Here is a 10,273-nt window from a genome sequence, read left to right as displayed (position 1 = left end):
TAAGAAGTGATCCCATTTTTTTCATCGGGTCCGGATAAAGACCAAAGATCTTGAGCGACCAATCCGGCAGAACAACTCAAAAGATAAAAAAGTATCGTTAATCTCTTCATGCTCATTCCAAGATCGAAGTACCATTTGTACAAATAAGAATCCCCTTCGTTACATGATTTCTTCTTCATATAGATAGATATAGGATCTATGGGGCAATTACTTAGAAGTACATTTTGTGCTACAACCCTTCCTATCTGATAGAAAAGGATCCCATGATCCTGAACCGATCTTACCTGGGATCGCAAATCCTAAGTTTGTCTATGAAGAGCGGATCTCATTGTATTAGTGTCTATAATTGATTTCTTCTGTGTAATACTAATCGATAGGACCTCATTGGTAAGTGCTACAAGATCTCATGCATTGGAACCCATGGTTATGGACCCGAATCCGTTAGTATGGAACATTTTCTTTTCCAAGTGAAATCCCCTAGTATATAAAAGAGTGAAAAAGTGCTTTCGTTGTTGTGGAATAAGAAGCCTTCGTAGCTTAATGCACGTATTTAATTTATTCAGAGCTATTAGAGCGGGATCCACTTTTTGGGGAATATGAGTCGAAGCAATAACAAGAATATTTCTAGTAGAACATCTTTCACAATCCCTGGAGAGACATTCGACTCATTCACATCTAGATCATGAATGTTTGGAATCCATATTATGCAAGGAGACATTGCTTTTGCTAATTCGAATTGAAGGGTTCCAAACCTCGCTTCGTTGCTCAGTCCCTTGCTTCTTTCCTCCTCTTTTTCCTTTTCGGCTCTTTATACCAATGTGATTTAATTCCAGGTGCATATTTCAATTACGTCTTCCATGATTCTTAGATCCAGAGGTAGCACCGGTCCATCAATAGCAGCATCCCTTCCTCTCGTATCCGGTCTAGTATCTCTTAGGTCGATATCCAGTAGCTCCAGTAGCAGCAGAGGGAGAAGATTGATAGTAGAAGGTAACAAACTAGAGACTCAGAGAGAGATCAGAAACAAAACTCGATAAGGAGAAGGCCGAACCCAGGTGCTACACTAAACTAGGCGTTACCTGGGGCCGCACGACTCAGGTAGACTCTCTACCCGTGCGCGTGCCTATTTCACTTTAGGAGGTATCAGAGCGGAGTTTTGGGTAAAAACCTTTCAATTTCTGCTAATTCTCTTCTTGTTGTACCATGTACATGACGATAGCAGTGGAGTGCTGTCAGCGGCGGCTGTTGTTAAGGAAACACTTAAGGATCGAGTGACCCAACTTGATGGCAAGGTCGACCATTTGGACGGACAAGTGTAGACTATGCCATAAAGGCAGGGGAATCCGGAATCATTGGTGACCAGACGCTCGCTAATGAGTACCGCGTCTTCCCAGTGAAGTAGAGCCGTCTTCATGTGGCCTCAACGATCCCGGTGGCGATGTCCAAAGCGTGACGGACCGGGTCAAATTGAGAAGCTTGCTGTGGAGATAGGTTTTTGGTTCGTGAACTGAATGTCTCACCTGGCGACTCCAGACTTGAGTTCCGGAACCACAGCCATTCAATGGGATTTGAAATGCCAAGGCTCGAAGACCTCTGGGATATGGAATAGTACTTTAAGGTTGTTCGTGCCCCTTTTGACGACCAAGGCACAATGGCAACAATCTATCTCTCTAGGGATGCGAAGAATATTTAAAACGACTTTCGAACCATCACATGGATTCCGACCCAACTATCATAAGAACAGAATGGAAGGGCAAAAAAGAATTCTATGCACAGACGTGAAAGCTCTATCAATAGAAAGATTCTTGCTTCTTTTTATTTTATTTAGAGAGGAATGATTTCCTCGTCTGAGAACCGTCATTCACGTACTATTCCTCCCCACCACTAAAAAGAGCGATTGAAAATCTCGAGAACCTAAACAAAAATGCAGAAGTGAGAAGGCTCTCCTCTCTCCCCCTTTTTAGCCAACACCATCAACCCCATTTTTCACTGGGTTAAAGCCAAAAATCTAATGAATAAAAGGAAAAGAGATCAGAAAGATAGGCGAACGACTTGACTATAGTATAGGTCGGATGTTTCCGTGAGCAGTAAGTAGCAGATATCCCCTTATTTTGGGAAAGCTAGTGGCCACGTGTGAATTCTTTCAAGGCAAAGGGCTGCCTGATTCGACATTGTGTTGTTTACTCTGATCCGGTCGAGGTGGTTTTCGTTTACCAGCACGTAGGTGTTCTAAATTCCTATGACCGAGTCTTTCTGGCCCCTGTGAACATCTTTTCTTAATGTATTAAAGAGGGCCTCTCTAACCGGTGAAAAGTGGTGGGTGTCCACTAACGGCCATTCCTGGCTCGGCTCCGATAATGCAATTTCGGGAGGAGTTGGTAGTTGGGCACTGGATCCCTTGGACCTGGAGAATGTGTGACGCTGGGTCGGGGTTTGGTGAACCAACTGGTCGCTCCTCTAGTTGAAGTATCGGGCCCCCTTTTTTGTTGCCTAGGTTACACCTTCGGAATACCCCATAAGGGAATTTTTTCTATTCCCCCCAATCTTCACTTTGCGCCACGCCGACTCCCCTTTCGTCATAAGGCGTGGAATTAGACCAAGGGGAATCTCTATAGGAACTAGTCCCAACTATTTCACACATAGGAGATCGAGACACAGCCCCAGGGCTATGGGGAAAGATGTAGATCGATCGCCCTAGATAGAAAACTACATAGAGGGTCTCTACTAGTCTATATATTCTTTGAATTCGTTCCCCCTGTAAGATAAATATTACAACCCGAACTGGTCAAAGGTCAAAGGTCAAAGACAGACCTGCCATACTCTAATTCAGAATCTAAGTTCCCAAGCTATTAATGAAGATGAGAAGGAAAATCGATCATAACAGAACTTCCTATAGTGGAATTGGAATCGACGGATTCTTTGACTCAGGCTTCAGGGGGAGGAAGCTTAGTATAAATCTTAGTTGAAAGAAACTAGGCCTAAGACCATAGAAGGAGGATTGCTTATATAATATAAGCCATACGTAGACGAAAGTAGCATTCAGGCATCCTCTCATTGAGGAGGTCTTAGATAGAAGATGAGCCGTCTCTTATAGTGTGGGAGTATAACAGTAGCAATAGTTATTGCCCTATACCCATGAGCATTGGCGTGAGCATCTAAGCTAAGGTCGGAAAGGAAGAATGGGTGGCTACCTATTTCCTCAGCCGATAAGAGAATCTATCTTCAGCACAGATCAAGGCTTGTCGAAGATAAGTATCAAGTCCTCTATCGCTGGAATTTCAAAGATTGAGGAGTGGCAACTCTGAATAAATTCCAGAACCTACTCCCGGGTAGTCTTTGACTACCTCTTTTCCCTGGCCCGGCTGGCTCTCCTACCTGGGATCCCTTCTCCTTGGAGAACTGCCACTCAAGACTGTTGGATCACTCATCAATGTCATAAGATTCAAATGATGGAGCCGATGCTAACTTGGCTGACACTGAGATCAAGAGGAAAAGGGTTCTTGATGGCATTCCCGGCCTACGAGGTTATGAACTAAACTCCCTCGCAAGTGCCATGTCATGGAACTTATTTTCTTCTTTGTACGAGTCTATAAAGGCCTTTGCCTTTGAAAGAAGAAGCTGTTATAGACAGAATAGGCTGCTCTCAGCTACCAATGAGGCATCCCCTTCACCCTATTCGGGGTCTGCTCTCACCCCTAAAACTTCCGTCAAGTGGCTGTTTGGCCCCCTTCTTATTCGGCCGTCAACGAACATGGCGACGTATACAAGGAGATGAAGGAGCTCGTATTCCCTTACTCGTCCATTCAATTAAGCCTTCGCTTAGCTATTCGAATCAATAATGGAATGGGAATGGGTGTGGTAACTACGTTTTGTGCCCTTGCCCCCCGTTTTTTTGGCTTCAACGTCAACCGAAAAAAGCCCAAGAGATGAGGAATCTGAGGAACATTTGTCACTCGAAATGAGTTGAACATATAAGGAATCTGAGGATTCATTGAACTCAGTTCAACTCATTTAGTGAGACTAATCCTCATATTAGGAGGCTAAGAGCTTTGGCTCTTAGTTTGCTTCCTTGATTCCGTCCCTTGGGACCGCTCTTTGGTACTTCAACTGTTTACCTGATTATCATCCCGGAACCAGAGGTCAATCAGCCAAATCCCTTTGATTCGTAAAGGGATTGCCCGAGTCCGTTGGAGTATCTTTCTCTTCCTTTCCGACCAACTACTACCTGGTTCTATCAAACCATACTATTTCACTCCTGGAATTCCCTGATAGAGAACTCCAGTTCTATACCTGAGGCTAGCTACTAGCTCAGACTCCGGCTTCTGAGTGTGGCCAAGTAGTAAGTCCTTTCTTTTCTGTCTGAGAATATGTCTTCTCTTCCGAGGTGGAATGAGACAATTAGTGAGTTTCAGGTGGCTTTAGTCTTTTGAATGTTCCTGAGGTGGATCGAGTCTCTGGTAGTTCTAGGTGGCTAGAGACCAGCGCTAACAGTCCTATTTCGAATTCTAAAGTACACGAACATCTTTGACATGAGGTACGCAGTCGCTCGAAGAGGACGCTTTCAATCTTTCTTCATGAAAGCCAGACAGCGGAGATAGAGTCCAAGCGCACTATAGCACTACAGGGAAAGAAAGAAAATTAATTCCTTACTGAGGAGGGACACTTAGCCGCAAATGCGAGGTTCTGATGGTGTTGATGACCCTCCTTTTAGTAAAGCTTAGGGGGGTGGAAAGTGGAAGAGAGAGGTCGAACCTAAAAGGATAAGAAGGCTCTCCATCCACTTTATTTATTTGACAGAGGCACACTGAATCGTGTGCGAGAATCTTTCGAAACAACAAACTGACGTGTACCCTTTTCTATGAAGGCAGGACTTGAACAATGAAGTGAAAGGCTTGACTTTCATGTTAGGCAGGCTTACTTGAAAGACTCGCTTTACTGAAAAGACAGATGAATGCCGTCGAGCAACTCATTCATTGCTTCATGTAAAAGCTTGTAAAGGATACGGCGAAAATGTTCTTCCAACTTCTTAAAACAGGGATTTAGACAATGCCCATTTCCTCATGGGTGATCACTCGCTCTTTATACGAATTTAGAGTCTGCATGGACTCAACACTGCCTCTCTAAGTTAGATTCCGAACAAAGTTTTTTGAGTGGATCCATTCTCTTCCTTTTTTGCAACCTCTTTCTATTAAGTAAAATGAAGTCAAAATCGATGGAACCGGAGCCCCATAATCTCATTCATTCTCTTTGCCAGTTCAGTGCTACCCTTCACTCGCTTCGTCGTCATGATCAGGAGAACTCACAATGTCCAGATAAAAGGTGAGATCAGCTCACCGACTCAATAACTGAATCCTCTCGAAAGAGTAGAAAGCATCATAAAGAGGGGTTGCTGGTTCGCGCGCTACGGCTTAATGTCTACGCGCGATATCGCTTTCCTCAGCTAGCTCATGGGTCACGACTTCAAGGTCTTTAGTTAATGACCCGTAAGTGAATCAATCAAAAAAAACCTGTTTATTTGGTAGGCCAACAATGCAAGGCCCTGAAAAATGAGCAAAAGAAGATGCGCTCTGTCCAGCCAAGGGACTTCTCTAAGCGCAAAGCTCCTGTCTTCTCCCTTAGAGAGCGCATCGATTGACTTCGTTCCCCAAATCTCATTTCTGGCTGTCACCCCCCACCGCGTGTACGGATTAGCCACCGCCCCCCATTAGTGGGCTGGGCATAACCAAATCATTGTTTAGCCGGCGAATCTTTCACTCTACCTCCTCTTATTAAGACCATAGAATGTTCCTGCAAATATATCAAAAGAATACCAAAAAGTTCGAATTCACAGCTAATAACATTCATTCAAGTCCCCGACCGCCCCATCTTTTCGATCTTTTTCTGGAAGTGGGGATCATGAAGTTTTGTCAGGGCAATGAAATTGGAATTCAAACGTCAGGGCTTAACAGCGCCTTCAGCAAAGAAATAGTGAACCGCCCTGACCAAGTCGTCAACAAAAATATTCCAACAGTGATAATAAAAAAGACCTGGGAATCAAAAAATTGAAAGGATAGGGGAGTCATAGCCCCCAACCAAGAGAGTGGTTACGTTCACTATGTCCCCCTTATTCCCGACATGCTATGGTGCCCTGGGGCTGTCTCGCGAAGATCTTCGATCCGAACCTTCGCATCTACTCTCTCTTAGAGAATGAACCACGCTTTCGCTATCGAAAGAATATAGTGATTGGTGGGCTATGGCTCAGCTGCTTCGCGTATTACACCGTATTGCCCGAAGGCGGCATGCTGCAAGAGCGTAGGTGAGTGATAAGCATAGGAGGCGTGCCCGAAGGGCAGCGGTAGCAGTGTGGTTCCCGTTGCGTCATTGAGATCTGCAGGGTGGCGGGTACTTCGACTGCCTTGTATCAGGTGAAGAGAAGGGGGTGGTAGGCTTAGTAGGGCTCGAACCTACAATATCACCATTATAAGCAGTACGTTTCAACCAATTATACTATAAGCCCCTACGGATCTCTACATGCAATTCACTCACTTCGGGAAGAGCGGACGGAAAGAGAAGGCCTTTGTCCTATCTGCTTCTTCCTCTTCCCAGGAATGAAGAATTTTCGAAAAAAAAAAAAGATTTTCCTTTTTTCTTTTTGTTTATAGATTATTTATTATTATTATATAAATAATATTAAGAATAATAATAAGCAAGCGGCCCTTTCACGACTCAAACAGCCGGTACGCTTTTCGGTTCAAACGGGCGGGGGCTTTCTATTTGCTTGCAATGTCGGTTGTTCGCCTTTAGTTAGAAGTAGAAGTAAAGGGCGCCGTTTGCCCCACACTTCAGAAAAGGTCAAAAAGTATGGATAAAGTAAAAAAAAAGTACATAAGGAGTGAGAAAGAAAAACTTGGTTACGGGAACCGAAGGTTAGGCCGACTACTTTAGTAGAGCAAGACCTAAAAAAGTTTATTCCTACCCCTTACCCTTTCTTTCAATGTTGCCAATTCCCAGAATACTAATGTACCCTCGTGTATACAGTTGTCCAATTACTTTCTTCCTCCGACTTCTTTAGCCACTTCCGCATCTGTCGTATTCGGGAAAGCTTGCTTCGTGGCGGAGCATTTAGCAATGCCAGCAGCCTGGTGAGGGCTGACTGTCTGAGGACAGGTTAAGGCAGGGCCTGCTGGGCTTGCTTCTCATGAGAATGGGTGAGGGTATTCTGCCTAAATAGTAGACACAGGTAATAAATAAGAGAATACTAAAGATCCGAGCCATAGAATTTCTCAATTCTAACACAAGGTACTTATTAGATCGAATGTACTTCTTAGATCTAATAGAATGATTTTGCCGTATCCAAACTAATACCAATCCAAGCCATTTCATGAATAAAATGTGACCAATTAACCAACCAACAAAACCACTTGTTACAAATAAGATCTTGTTGTTGCATCGAAAGAGATAAATGTTGACTAATCTAGCTAACATTGAACTTGGTAAAATGAAATGGTTGAATAATTGAAAAATGAGATTATTCAGGAATACACATTGAATGCTGAGATTACACATTGAATTTCTGGTAGTAGATCCATAATAAAAAAAGTGTTTGTGATTGTTCCAGAAGAAATGAAACAAAAGATATGGTAGAGCTAGGACAATTATTGTATGAGGCTACCCAATGCTAGATGCAGAGGCGCATAATAGATCGATATGAACATCATGAGCTGTCCCGTAATAAAACCAGTTGTTGCTGATACCTTCTTCTCGGTTCCTTCTTTCATAACCAGAGCTCGGAGAAAAGGAAGCCTCATAGACTGAAGCCTCTGTTCAGTTCTTGCTCTGGTTGGTTTACAAATCAAAGGAGACTAACAAACTACAATAAAGCAAGTGCGCCGGTCGGATTGACTAAACCAATGCAACAATCAAGAAGGCGATCGAGAAGACATGAGCTCCCAAACTGTAGTATAAGTCTTTATCGCAGATGTGAGCTTCCCCTCATCTTACTTCCCGCCACAAAGACAATAAGAGAAGGAAACCTCTAACAATAAAGAAGATGTACTACAACCGCATACACATACCCTCGATACAAAGCAAGAAAGAAAGCAGTCCTCACCTCGGGGGAGCCCAGAAGTCAAGCAAGAATCGACTTCACACACTAAGAATATCATCATTATCTGAGAAAGAGCTTAAAAGATCAAATAAGATGAGGATTTTCCTTTTTTTCATACTACGACATTGACTAAACTAAGAGAAGGATTTAGGACTGATGGAGATACTGAGTCAAGCACTATAGCACAAGGATTATCATTCGCTTGCCTCAAAGATTCGAAACAAAAAAACCTTCTCCACTACGGGGGAAGAAAAGAATAGACTGGGGTGCGGATTGACTTACTATTCGATTCGAAGTGGATGACTACCTAGATTAGAATGAGGATTCAATATTTCGTGATAGTTATCATGGATTGAAAAGGGATGGGCCAATAGCAACGCAGAAGTTTCATACAAAGGTGCCTTGAACAGGCGGGGAAAAGACGTTTAAAGCGGAGGGAAAACCAATCTCAGAAGGGAAATCCAGATGAAAGGGCAAATTCCTGTGATTCTTGGTTAGCTGACTAAGAGTGGATGGGGTGGGCAAGGAGAGCGGCATTGCTATAGGTTCGATTCATCAATGTCAGTATCTCAGTCACAGATTGATGTTGTCCTAAAAATACCCCTTTGTTTTTACTCAACTATATCCATAGTATCAGGATTTCGACCGCCCGGTCGTTCTTATGGATCTCGATATGTTTGGCTAACTACGATGGAATAGAGCCATTCTAAGTAGAACCCCTTCTTACGATATGTCAGATAGAGCGGGATCAGTCACGTAATAGCCCCCAGCCCTTTCCTTACGATGATTCGTGCCTTGCTCGTGCCGTAAGAATGTCGTATGCAAATGAATTCACTTTTGGTATAGAATAAATGGGCGAAAGCCCGATGCAGCAACTTGCGAGGGGTTGTGCTTTGCTACTTGCTTAGGTTTCCATCTATTGTAATTATCTACATGGGAATGAATTCGTCCGTCAAACCCGACATTTGTATGCACCCGAACATGTTCAATCGACCTTCGGTGTAAGCGACTTCGTACTGCTATAGGCTCTAGTTAGGACTTAGATATGAACACCCCCCTTCATTAGAATCCACCCTAAAGTTTCTTAGTAAACAGGGATCGTTCAGTAATAACCTAGTCTTTCGCGAGACTTCAGGTTTACCTCTTTTGTTAGGTCTCGACTTATCCTTTATGATCGCATTTTGTACCTGTAACACCCCGTACTTAATTACGTGCATTAGCCATTGTTATATGTATTGGAGTATATGTATTGATCCTAAGTTAGGTATATATGAGTCTAAGTATGAGTATTGATTATTTTGAGATGGTTTCAAGTGTATAGTTTGATTATATGTGTATAGGAATCGACCTTATTTATACCGGAATTTGCCCGTCGATGGTTCCATACGAAGGTTATTGAATAATCTTTCCAACGATATAAAGATTTCCAAAAACGGATAAGTTTTGGATATAATCGAGCACGTTCGAAACTATAAAACGGTGGCCGGGATGTTGTGAACAGTAAATGTGCAGGAAAATTTCCTGCACACAAACTACTGAGGCCTGCCAGTTTTTTGGGTCAACTTTGAATGATCATAACTCCCTCAATATAATGAACTGGGAGAGCTACCACATATCAAAAGAAAGATCTTTGAGTCTTCTTTCCGATGCAATTGGTTTCATCCAAATCCAACATCTGAGTAAGGAGTTATACTCGTTTTACTTCAGCCTCTCAAAAAAGATTTTTAGGGTCAACTTCAAACGATCATAACTCCTTGTACAGGACGAACTGGGTGGCCTAATTTATATGAAATGAAATACATTTGAATTATCTTTCTAACGATACCAATTTAACCCAAATCCGATATCGGAGCAAAGAGTTATGGCCGATTTACCTTAGCCTATCAAAACAGTCCACCATGGACAGATTAGGATTTACTTAAATTTTTAAGGGCAATATGGTCATTTTCCATCACCTCATGGACGAAAATTGGTCATTATATACATATAATTAGTCTCATATCCATCAATTATCATCAAATTATTGAAAATAAGAAACCCTAGCCTAATTTCAACTCCAAATATCTTGTGATTCAACCGTAGAAAATCCAAATTGATTCCGTAGTTGTGTTCACCATCTCAAGGGCTTCGAGAAGCACCCCTTATTTGTGCCAACAGGACTTCGAAATCAAAAGGGCCATTTTATGG

The sequence above is a fragment of the Capsicum annuum genome, chromosome 11, assembly GCF_002878395.1.
Source record: "Capsicum annuum cultivar UCD-10X-F1 chromosome 11, UCD10Xv1.1, whole genome shotgun sequence".
NCBI classification, from domain to species: domain Eukaryota; kingdom Viridiplantae; phylum Streptophyta; class Magnoliopsida; order Solanales; family Solanaceae; genus Capsicum; species Capsicum annuum.
This window is presented reverse-complemented; position numbering follows the sequence as displayed.